Source organism: Microcebus murinus, chromosome 26 (assembly GCF_040939455.1).
Source record: "Microcebus murinus isolate Inina chromosome 26, M.murinus_Inina_mat1.0, whole genome shotgun sequence".
NCBI lineage: Eukaryota > Metazoa > Chordata > Mammalia > Primates > Cheirogaleidae > Microcebus > Microcebus murinus.
In genome coordinates, this window is record NC_134129.1 from 1,586,382 (window position 1) to 1,599,518 (window position 13,137).

Here is a 13,137-nt window from a genome sequence, read left to right on the forward strand (position 1 = left end):
TGGCTCACGCCTGTAATCCTAGCACTCTGGGAGGCCAAGGAAGGAGGATCACTCAAGGTCAGGAGTTCGAAACCAGCCTGAGCAAGAGTGAGACACTGTCTCTACTAAAAATAGAAAGAAATTAATTGGCCAATTAAAAATATATAGAAAAAATTAGCTGGGCATGGTGGCACATGCCTGTAGTTCCAGCTACTCGGGAGGCTGAGGCAGGAGGATCGCTTGAGCCCAGGAGTTGGAGGATGCTGTGAGCTAGGCTGACGCCACGGCACTCTAGCCCGGACAACAGAGTGAGACTCTGACTCAAAAAAAAAAAAAAAATGCTGAGAATCAGAGGAGGCAGTGATGTGAGTGCTAGCTTGTGTCCAGGCACAAAGACGACTGAGGTCTCAGCTCAAAGGCAGAGAGAAAGAATTCTCTTTACTCAGGCTCTTATTACATTCAGCCTTCAGCAGGGAGGAGAGGCCCACTCACCCTGGAGGGCAATCTCCTTTACTCAGTCTACGGACTCTAATATTAATCTCCTCCAGAAAGACCCTCACAGACACCTGTAAATACTGTCTAACCAAATATCTGGGAACCCTGTGACCCAGGCAAGTTGACAGGTAAAATTAATCGTTACAGGTGTGAACATTTTTTTTTTTTTTTTTTTTGAGACAGCGTCTCATTTTGTGGCCTGGGCTAGAGTGCCATGGCATCAGCCTCGCTCACAGCAACCTCAAACTCCTGGAGTCTGGCAACACTCCTGCCTCAGCCTCCAAAGTAGCTGGGACTACAGGCATGTGCCACCATGCCGGGCTATTTCTTCTATATATATATTTTTTAGTTGTCCAGCTAAGTTCTTTCTATTTTTTAGGTAGAGACAGGGTCTCACTTTTTTTCAGGCTGGTCTCAAACTCCTAAGCTCAAACGATCCACCTGCCTCAGCCTCCCAGAGTGTTAGGATTACAGGCATGAGCCACTGTGCCTAGCCAAGGTGTAAACATTTTAATGGCTTGATACATATTGCCAGATTGATTTTCTGAACAGGGCACACGAATTTTACCATAAACTCATAGCATTGAGTGGGATCATCTCTAATTTCTGCTGAAGGTAAATGATAGTGCTTCTGTGGTACTTTCACATGCATTTCTTTCATTAGTATCCCAAACTGTCTTCCTACCTCCTTTTATTCATAAACTAAGGAAATTTAGGTCCAGAGAACTTGCTTAGTATGTGATCTAGTTAATAGCACAGCCAGGCCTGGGACCCGTGGTTCCTGTTTCTGTCCAGGGTTCTTTCCAGTTTTACCTGCGACTGTGCCATCTGTTTGGATTGTCTATAAGCAGTCGACGGCTCTCTTGCCCTCTTACTCCTGTGACTGTTATTGCATTATATACAACCCACATCAGTAGACTGAGGCAAGAGCTCCTCCTTGCTGGCTTGAAGAAGCAGCAGCTATGTTAAGGACTCACATGGAAAGAGCTGTGGGTGGCCTGTAGGATCTGCAGACAGCCTCTAAGAAATGGCTACAAAAGACCAGGGCCTTCCAACATACAGCCACAAGGAAAAAATCCTCAAACAAACTCTATCAGCTTGGAAGCAGATTTTTCCTTAGTTGAGCCTCCAGATGAGACTGTAGTCTGGCCAATACCTGGAATATACAACATAGGCCGGGCGTGGTGGCTCACGCCTGTAATCCTAGCACTCTGGGAGGCCAAGGCAGGAGGATCACTTGAGCTCAGGATTTTGAGACCAGCTTGAGCAAGAGTGAGACCCCTGTTTATACTAAAAAAATAGAAATAAATTAGCTGGACAATTAAAAATATATAGAGAAAAAATTAGCCGGGCATGGTGGCGCATGCCTGTAGTCCCAGCTACTCAGGGGGCTGAGGCAGTAGGATTGCTTGAGCCCAGGAGTCTGAGGTTGCTGTGAGCTAGGCTGACACCATAGCACTCACTCTAGCCTGGGCAACAAAGTGAGACTCTGTCTCAAAAAACCCAAAAATAAAACCAAACAAACAAAAAATTAAAAATATACACATTTAAAAATCAAACTAGTTTGATGTCCCTTTACAAAACGGGCCACTACACCCCAATAAATTATTTTTGAAGAGCCACTCTGTGTCTCTCTGAGCAAATGCTCTGTGTCATAACAGCAGCTGCCTGAGAATGCTGGTCCCTCTTGCCATCTGGCTAGAAATAGCAAAGTCATACGCCCCAGGGAAGGCTGGCTCCAGGGACAGTCCCCCCAGAACACGTGCCTTGCTGGCGTCAGGTGATCCCATCGGGAGAGGAGAGGCATGAACACCCGGAAGGGGAGGCAGGAACGTGGGACTGGGCTGGGGGGAGCCAGTGGCGGGATCCTCCCAGACTGCACTGGGGCATCTCGGCCACAGTCACGCAGACTGCCCCTCATTCCGGCCCCCGAGTGTCTGTGTGTTAGCTGCCAAGCCTTCTTGACAACTTGTTTTGTTTCCAAATTTTTACCTTTCTATAAAATCCTTCTAGCACCTAGGAAGGAGTTTAAAAAAAAAAAAAAAAAACCCAAATCTAATCAAACTTTTTGATCTGCCTATTAAATTATAGGGTCTACAAGGCCCAGAGGCCTGTGTTAAATGATACCAGCAGGTTGCAGTTAGCAAAATCCAGACTATGGGGAGTCTGCAGGACAGACGGTTTCTTCAACAAATATAGTACAGGGAGATAAACACAAAGAGATGAAGGAGAAACCTATAGATTAAAAGCGGCTTCAGAGTCATAACCAGTTACAATGAATAGAACTTTCTGGATCCCCGATCAAGGAAACTGGGGTAGCTTTTTTGTTGATTTGTTTTTTTTTTTTTTAGTTTTTTTTTATTTTTTCTTGCATTAGCAAAGACTTCAGGAATGTTGATTTGTTTTTGAGACAGAGTCTCACTCTGTTGCCTCAACTAGAGTACAGTGGCCTCATCACAGCTCACTCTAACCTCGAACTCCTGGCACGTGCCACCATGCCCGGCTAAGTTTTTTATTTTTAGTAGAGATGAGGTCTCGCTTTGTCAGGCTGCTCTCGAACTCCTGGGCTCAAGCGATCCTCCTGCCTCAGCCTCCCGAGTAGCTGGGACTACAGGCATGCGCCACCATGCCCGGCTAATTTTTTCTATATACTTTTAGTTGGCCAATTAATTTCTTTCTACTTTTAGTAGAGATGGGGTCTCGCTCTTGCTCCGGCTGGTTTTGAACTCCTGACCTTGAGCGATTCTCCTGCCTCGGCCTCCCAGATTACACTAGGATTACAGGCGTGAGCCACGGCGCCCGCCTGGCTGAAACTGGTTGTATTTTACACAGACAAGCAGCGATGTGAGAATATTGACTGAATATTTTTGATATTAAGGAATCATTGTTAATTTTTTAGGTATGGTAATGAGATTGAGGGTGTTTTTAAGTGCCGAGAGAGACACACTGAAATATTTATTGGGAGTTGTTTGAAAATAGGGGCCTGCAGGTGGGGTCTGAACAAAACCAGGCTGCCCTGAGCTGGGCATTGTTGGATCTGGGAGATGGTTACACAGGGTGTGACTATACCCTTCTCAGACTTTTTTGTTTGACTTTTTCTATAATCATTTTTTAAAACTAGAGCTTGATGTTAAGTGGGAGGAATCAACGATATACTTGCCAAAGCAAGCGATGGAGCAAACATGCTCAAAGCACAGCTGGAGCCGGATGAGAACCACCCTAGTCATTAAACTTGGGAGCGGACCAGAGTGGGATAAGCAGACTCCATCGATTAGTTTTGCTGGATTTGGGGAGCCGGGGAATCACCTAATCTCGTTAAACCTCACCTTCCTCATCTGTAAAATGGGCAGGATCCAGTGATGTTTTTCAGAGAAGTCATGAGACTTGTTAAAGTACATTAAAATTGAGACCAGGCCTGAAGACTCACTGAGCAGACAAAACCAGTTAGGCCTCAAAAGGGACCTGAACCTTGCTTGATTTGCAAACATAAGCAAAACTTAACTTGAGCTATTTCTTGTACAAGTCTGTGTTAAAGAAAAACAGAAGTGAAGCTCAACCAATCAGAAGTACCCCACAAACTCATAGACCAATGAAGCCAACTTTGTAACCAATTAAATATTATCTATTATTTATACATTCATTCTATAAAAGCCTGTCCCCTACTCTTCTTTAGTGAAGTCCTGAACCACTTCTGGCTTCGAGTTGCCCAGTTCAAGAACTGTTGTTTGTTCAATATTGTATGATGCCTCAGTTTACTATTTTTTTTTTAGAGACAAGGTCTTGCTCTGTCACCCAGGCTGGAGTGTGGTGGCCCAATCATAGCTCACTGTTACCTCAAATTCCTGGGCTCAAGCAATCGTCCCCCTCAGCCTCTCAAGTATCAAGGACTATAGTCACCACCACACCTAATTTTTGAAAAAACATTTTTTTAGAGAGGGGGTCTTGCCATGTTGCCCAGGTTGATCTCAAATTCCTGGCCTCCAGCAATCTTCCCACTTTAGCTTCCCCAAATACTAGGTATTCCAGGCATGCCCTACCATGCCCAGCTGCAGTTTACCTTTTTAACACACTTGAGTGACAGAGGCACATACGAAAGTATTTTGAAACCCATAAAAGACAACCCAAGTGCTAATCATTATATATATGATGACACTAGTTCAGTTATTCAAACCCATATATTCCATGAATATTTATGGAGTACCTAAGTGACAGAGGCTGTGTCAGTCACTGCAAATACAAAGATGAATGGGATGTTACTCTACGTTGTCTAAGTCAGTGTTTCTCAATCCTCGATACACATTTAAAAATAGCTGGGCCTGGGTGTCACTCCAGACCAGTTAAAACAGAATCTCTGGGCGACAGGGTCTTGGGCAATAGTATATTTAAATAAATCCTCACAGGTGATTTGATTCTACTGTTTAGCCAGTCTTGAGAACCATTTGTCTAATTGATCTTTGATCGATGAGTAGTTCTGACACAACCATTAAGAAGACTAGGTCTGGGCAGGGCACGGTGGCTCACGCCTATAATCCTAGCACTCTGGGAGGCCGAGGTGGGAGGATGGCTTGCGGTGAGGAGTTCGAAAGCAACCTGAGCAACAGCAAGACCCCGTCTCTACTATAAATAGAAAGACATTAATTGGCCAACTAATATATATAGAAAAAACTAGCCAGGCATGGAGGCCCATGCCTGTAACCCAGCTACTCGGGAGGCTGAGGCAGGAGGATCGCTTGACCCAGGAGTCTGAGGTTGCTGTGAGCGAGGCTGACGCCACGGCACTCCAGCACAGGCAACAGAGTGAGACTCTGAGTCTCAAAAAAAAAAAAAAGACTCTCAGTCTCAAAAAAAAGAAAAAAGAAGAAAGAAAAGAAAATCAGTCATCTGATATGTGAATTGAGATTCCTCCTCCCATGGTGACATTTTTCTTTGACTCTGTTAACTAGTGAAGTCTCCTCTTCCCAAAGGTGGCAGTGGAAACGACTCTGTTGGATGTTTTTGCTTCCACATTCTGGCTTCAGAATCACCCACCTACTTGAAACTCCTGGAACACCTCTGTATAGGCAGACTTTCCTGCCACCTCTTGCCTTGTCGTTCTTCAGTCGAACTGAACCATCTGTCCTTCCACAGACCCACCATATTATTGCTAACTTCATATTTGTGTTCATACTGTACCCTCCGCCTGGCACGCCTTTGTCGTCCTTCCTAGGTAAACACAGCTTCCCACTGAAGATTCGGTGAAGTCCTCTTCCTCCCGGACGCCTTCTGAGCCAGGTGCTCCTCTTCGGTGGCCACAGCGCCCTGCGCACACCTGTGTCACTGCACCCGCACTGCGTGGCCATCATTCCCGGACCTGTCTCCTTGTCAGACTTGGATTTCCTCAAAGGCAGAAACCTATTTTATCTGTTTTTGAACTCCCAGCGCAATGTTAATCCAGTAGGCTCAAAATAGATGTCTGTTAAAGGAAGGAAGAAGACAAGGAGGGAGGAAGGCAGGCAGACGCGAAGGCAAGGGCCCTCTCCGTGCTCTCTACCTTCTTTTCTGACCTCTGTGGCTTGTCTTTTCCTCACCAGGAAAGTATCTGGAAGTCCTCACCTTCTTATGTTCCAGGACAGTCCTGGGAGCCTCTTCCCGGCTGTCCCATACAGAGAAACAAGTCGCCTTTCTGTCCCCGTTTCTCTCTTTCAGAACCCCGTGTCACAGTAGCAACTGAAGCATTTCTGTAGCTCATAATGGGACCCAGCTATTACATGATTTATCCAAGCTCCTATTTTGTAGAGCATTTTACCATTTTCAAGTCACTTTCGTGTAAATGTTAGTCGATTTTCATGCGACCCTGTGAGGTCACCAGAACCAGTGATAGAGCAGGGAAACAGCCTGCCACGTGGCAAGATAGACGCCACCTTGAAGGAAACCACTAGCATGACTGCTGCTTGACCCCCACATACCAAGGTGTCCTGCAGTAAGATCTGCTAAAAATGCCCATAGCACAGATAACACCCCCGTAAAGATGCTTGTCTGACCTCCCCCATTGTCACAAGTCTTAGGAATAGATAACACTCCCTGTAAAGATGCTTATCTGACGTCCCCGGTTGTACAAGTCTCAGCAAAAACATCTGAAGATGCAATCTGCACACGGTTCACCCTGGGCGCTTGCTATATTAAGGGACAGCGAGGAGTCGCCAGTACCCACTGTCTCGCAGCCACCTGCGACATCGCTTCTGGTCGTAAGTACGTGTCAATTCTTTCTTTCTGAGAAACTGGATGCGTCAGCCTCTTTCTTTGGTCTCTGGGCTCTCTTGGCCTTTTTGGGGTAGGCGTGCATACACCTGCTCATCACGGAACATATAGCAGCCCCGTCTCATAGATGGAGAAACTGAGGCTCAGAGAGACTTTCAGTTAAGGTAGGTCACACACCTGCTACCTGTGGAGCCAGGACTGAAACTCAAGCCTTCTGATTCTACAGCCAGGGCTCTTTCTACTGTTCCCCTTCTGTCGCTTCATCCCATGGTGAAAGTTTGATTCTGATGATATGGCTATTTCAATTATGTGTTTCTGTATACTCACGCAATCACATTTGCATCTGTTATGTATTGAAAAGTCTGGGAATAACCCAGTTAAGAAATAGTTTCTGCTGGGTGCAGTGGCTCATGTCTGTAATCCTAGCACTCTGGGAGGATCACTTGAGCTTGGGAGTTCAAGACCAGCCTGAGCAAGAGCAAGACCCGTCTCTGCAAAAAATAGAACAATTGGCGGGGCATGGAGGCCTATGCGTGTGCGTGTAGTCCCAGCTACTCGGGAGGCTGAGGCAGGAGGATCCGTTGAGCCCAGGAGTCTGAGGTTGCAGTGAGCTGTGATCATGCCACTGTACTCTAGCCTGAGGGACAGAGTGAGACCCTGTCTGGAAAAAAGAGAAATTAGTATTTACAAAGAGTTTATAGTTACATAGTTGCCATATTGTCTTTTTTTTGTTTTTTTTTTAAAAGGCAAGACTTTACCAAGAAATTTCAGCTACATAACTAATATGCCAAAGAAAAGACTACAAGGAATACATCAAAAAGTTACTAGTGGCTACCTCTAAGTGCTGGGATTATGAGTGACTTACTTCCTTTCTTGTTCATATGTATTTTTTTAAAAAATAACTTTATTGGGAGATAATTAATAATCCATAAAGTTCAACGGTCTTTAGTATATTCACAGAGTTGTGCATCTTTCTTCACTAATTCCAGAATATTGTCATCTGCCCCCCAAAAAATCCCATATCCATTAACAGTCACTATCCATTCCGTCCTCTCCTCAGCCCCTGGTAACTATTCACCTCCTGTCTGCCTTAATGTGTTTGCTTATTCTGAATGCTTCACGCAAATAGAATCAGACAGCGGTCTGTGTCTGGCTCCTTTCAGTGTTTGCGTCATGTCCCCAAGGTGTATGAAGTTGTAGCATGCATCAGGACTTGACTCCTTTACGTTGCGGGGCAGACAGGGGATAAAGCCAGTTCACTGTTAGTGGCAGAACCAGGGCGGGAAGCACATGGATGCTCACTGCAAATGCTTTCATCATTGTCTATGTTTCCAACTCTTCATAATAAAGTACTGGGAAGAGGGCAGTTGGGTCAGAGGACGCCATAAGACCAGAAACACACCGGGAATAACAGATAGAAACAAATGCTTTAACTCCCTGTGAAGACAGTGCTGTGGAAGGACTTGGACGTGGCAAGGTATGGACTGGCTGAGACCTCTACGTCAGATCCTCAGCCAAGCCCCCACTACACGCCTGAGGCCGCGTCATGCCACGCAAGCAGCAGAGGGCCTCACATTCCCGAGTTGACAAATCATACTCTTGTTTTACTTTTAGGCAGAGAGCCGAAAGATGAAAGTGGTGTTTCTCCTCGCTTTCCTTTTGATCACGGCTCAGTGTGTGCCAGTAAGTAAACTCTGAAAGTCTGTGTCTTCAAATTCGCTTTGGTTCACACATTGTGAACTTTCAGTTATAGCAGATTCTCAGAATAAAACAAAAAGCAAAACAAAGCAAAACAAAAAATCCCAGCCCATCATGAGAGCAACAGCCACGAGTTCCTTTGGACCTGAAAGCAGCTCTTCTACCTGTTTTAAAAGACCCTGTTAGGAAAACAGGAGAGTTGAGTCAGGAGCAGTGGGAGGCTGGCCTGGGAGCACAGCGGCGACCCTCGGGCGTGGCTGCACTCCGGAATCAGCTCAGCGCGACCCCGGCTCACACTGCTCAAAGGGGAGCGTGAGGCCCACTGAGGATGATTTGAGATGACACGACCTGGTGTGAAAAAGGATGAGGGACTGAGGCTAACAGGCAAGATCCCTTCGTTCTGTAAATGAAATTCGCTTGAGTATCTGCAAAGAGACCAGAAATCGTGCTGGCTGCCGGGATTACATCCGTGAAACATAAATCGTCCTTCAAGGAATGCAGAGTCCACATTTCCGATTTCATTACTATTGTCGCCATTACTGTAAACGTCCTCAGTCTCCACACTCTGCCTCTCAATCTCCACAGGTGCACAACTCGGAGTACGGACTCCTTCGACGCTGCTTGAACTGGAAGGTAACTGCATCCTCCTACCTGTCTCGTGACCTAAATTAGAGATGTTTGCTGTCCACTATAAATATGTGATTTAGGGAGAAAATACTTCTGACACTTTGAAAAAGTGGTTATTTTCAGGGACGTAAGGTACAGATCGACACAAGCCCTGAGTCGCCTCTTGTCTAAGCGAGTGTCCTGCTCCACACACAATCTGTTTAGCGACTCGTCTTTTGCAAATGAGAAGATAACATAAGTCATAGATTTGATTTATAATTTAGCAAACTCTGATTTAAATAGAATTAAACAGAATCCAGAAAAACCACTATTTTGTTTTGGAATTCATTGTAATGTCTTTACTTTCCAGAGGGTCCATCAAAGGACGACCTCATAGAGACCACGAACGCCTCCCAGGGGACACTTGTTTCATGTGTCCACTACGATAGTCACAGTTCCTCATAAAGAGTCACGTGTCATAAATGCCTTTTGGATGACTTACCCTCAATTGACATGTTTCTACTGTTTTTTTTTCTTTTACCAAGCGAGCTCAGAGAGAAGTTTGTATTTATTCCCGGTAACTGTCTGTATTCTAGATTTTGATATGTGGATTGTGGTCTCTTGGCGTATCGCCTGCTTCCTGCACATTCCCGAAGGTGCTCGAGCGTCTTGGGCAGCTCTGTTTCAGCTTCCAGTAGAGCTGCCCAAGCACACGGCCCTGCCGCCCACCCAGGGCCCAAGCTCCCGTCACCTTCGCAGTCTGGACAGAAGGGTGGAGACAAATGACGATGCTCCGGGTCCCCTGGTCATTTGTTCACTAGCGTTAATATCTGGAAACCTTTTGTGCCCTTTTACTCGTCTCAGTTAACTCCTGACTCCCTTCTCTTCCACCCGATTGTCCGATTTCCATTACAAGAACCTCAAGCTTCTTGAGTAATGACAGTCCTTACAGCCGTTTTTGTAACGGCTCTTTAAAAATGTCTTCTTGTATTCTTCAGAATATTTAAAACTTTATGTGAACGGAAACAAAATTTTCTGACAATTAAATATCATGAAATTTTTCCCCTTTTTCCCCTTTTCTTACAGCAAATTCAAAAGTTCCATGAGCTCCTGCATAACTGTGTAAGTCTTTGTTCTCTGTTTTTCGGTTGTTTCCAAGACTTGGAAGGGGAGGGGAGGGTTCAGGAAAGCAAAGGGAAAGATGAGGAAGAGGAAACGTGAAACAATGAGAGTTTTGTCGTCATAATACTGGCCACTTTTCCAATTTCTTCTTTCTCATAAAACTCTGAATCATTATTTATGAATTAAAAATGTTCCCCATCCTAAGAAAATTGCTAAATAACGAAAGAACCAAAACCTATGATCCCTCTGAAAAGCATTATAATTTCTTGAAAATGTTGGAGACAGTTATTAACCATTAAGTCCTCTCAAACTTCAATGACAGATTTCCTACTAACCATTTCTGAGAAAAAAATTATTTTAAAAAGAAACAGTCATTTAAATCCACATAACTTTGATTTTTAAAATACATCTAAAACTGTTTTTTTCTGGCTTTGAGGTATTTTCCTAAATGTGCAGTTGTGTATGTTTCCCTTGCTGGGGGTGCATTTCAAGTGCCTCTTGAAATAGTGCATTAATATCTTTCACCATTTGGCGGAAATTATTAGCTATTATCTCATCAAATATTACTTCTTCTCTATTCTCTTTGTACTTTCCATATGGTTTTCATGCTCTTTTCGATCCTTTTGTCCTTCTCTGCTGCAGTCTGAATATTCTTTTTTCTGATGTCTTCCAGCTCGTTAATTTTGTCTTCAGTTGTACTTAATCTGATGCTAAACCCATCTACTGAATTCTTACTTTCAGCTATTATATTTTTCAGTCCTAAATGTCCATTGGATGCCAAAAGTTGCCATCTTATCTTTTAATCTCTTGACCCCTTTTATGACGGTTATTTCAAAGCCAATGTCTAATAACTCTACTTTTTGGATCTCCTGGGGGTCTCCTTCTGCTGTGTACCTTTTTTTTTTTTTTTTGGTTTTCAGTTGAATCTTGCCCCTGCCTTCCCCTTTTGGATTGTTTTGGGGAGGGGGCCTGGTTGCTTTTGATCGAATAGGAAACACTGTTAATGAAAATGGTAGAGACAACTTGAGGTTCCGGACGCAGTTATCTTCCTCAAAAAGTGCTGTGCTGTGGACGATGGGCACGGCACCCACAGGCCACCTCGCTCTGGTCAGCGGCCGAGAGAATTGGCACGAGTCCCTCTGGTTCCCCTCACTCCTGGGGGAGGCCGTTGGGATTCCATCCAAAATACTTACCGGGTCCACTCGTCTCTGGCAGCTCTGGAGTTTGAACTTTATTCCCCACACCCGTGAGTCTGTCACAGGCTCTACTCGGCAGGCCTCCCGGTCAGCTGTGGGCGCCGCCGGCCGGCTGCCGTGTGGGGAAGGGCGGCCGAGGCCGTCCTAGGCTCCTGGCTCCACTGCAGTCTCCAGTCTCCAAAGCCCCGTCTCAGAATCCGTCCACCTTCAAACGGATGCTGTTTTCAAAAATTCTGTATCCAACTCTTCTCGTCGTTCTCCCCAGAAGGACTGGCTGAACCAACAAGGTTGCAAACAGAATATTCAATTTTCTCTTTGAAGAAATAAAATATTTTAAATTTCACTGATTTCCTCTCACACACATACAGAGAAGTAGAGGAAGGTGGTTCTAAGGAAATGAAACTAAGAAGATACGGTATTGGCTGCAAATCCTTCTCTCTGTACCTATATAACTTAAAATATGATTTCTGTACAAATAACAGCGATAGCATTCTTACATGCCAAGTATTTATACATGCATTTTTGTCTTATCAGCGGAAATCAAAACACTCGACAGGCCCACACGTGCCAGTGATTCCAGCAATGGAGGATGACTCTGTTTTGAGTCCGGATCCATCTGAGCCCAGTTTCCTCGATGCACAGGAAGAGTCGTGATCAATGCCGCTGTCCGTCTTCCTCCAGGCCTCGTCTGACACCTCAGCTGGCGATCAAAGACACTCCGCTGCTCCTTGTAACACATTGTACCCTTTTCCATATCCTGAACAGAGTGCAATGCTTCAATAAAAAGTTTATATCACTAATATTATCTCCAGTGGAATGTCTTTTTCCATCATGATCAGCATTTTAAAGAGGGATCAGGCAAAGGAGCGAAGTGATGAGGAAATAGGGTGTTCAGCCGTTTGTTTCTGGGCAGTCCTATTCCTAAGAACCTGGGGCTCTACACGAGGGAGAACAGGGTCGGGTGGGTTTGCGGGGGTGACCTGCAATCTCTGCTGAGCTTGGGGACGAAGTGGATGACAGAAGGATCCTGTCTCCAGCCTGCATCCAAGGCCTTGGAGAGACTACTTAGGATGTTTCTAATGAGGAGAGAGGGTGTTCTGACCCTACTAACTAGGACAGAAATACACGAAGCCGTGGGGAAATATGCTTAAAATTTTCTTTTGCCTTATTTTGGAGGCAAAGTGACAAGTGCCTCCCTGACCTGTCTATGGAGATGTACAAAGCAAACAGAGTGAGATTTTACAGACGTTACTCCTTCCGTCTCTACAAATGCTTCAGGAAACCTCAAATACTCTGAGCTGGTCCGGTGACAGTTCTCCCACGGCAAGTGCCATCTCAGGCTGGCAGCAGGGGTGGAACACGGGCACGGGGCAGCGTTCACGGGCACTGTGTGACACACAGCCATCTTCTTCCTCAGGATGGTGACACTTTCCAAAGCCTGTCCCTTAGCGGACTGCTCAAACTATTTCTGAACCCAGAAGGTACCCCCAGCCCAGGCCATCTTGCCTTTAAGTAAATTCACTTCTTTAAAGGAAATCATTAGTAAGAATTCCAATGCCGAATTCAGGAAAATCCAAACTCTTCTCTAACCTCTTCCACGTCTGCAGTTGCTCCAGGTAGCGCCCTCCAACCTTAGGGAACGCTGATCATTGGTTTAAAACGAGAAGATTGCTTTTAACATTCGGTAACGTTAATTCAGTAATGTCCCCCTAGTAAAAGAACTCCCCTCACTGTTCCTACTTGCCTCGCCTTTTATTAAGATACTTTTCTCAAAATCTGAAAAAAGGGAACCAGTGACCAGGGA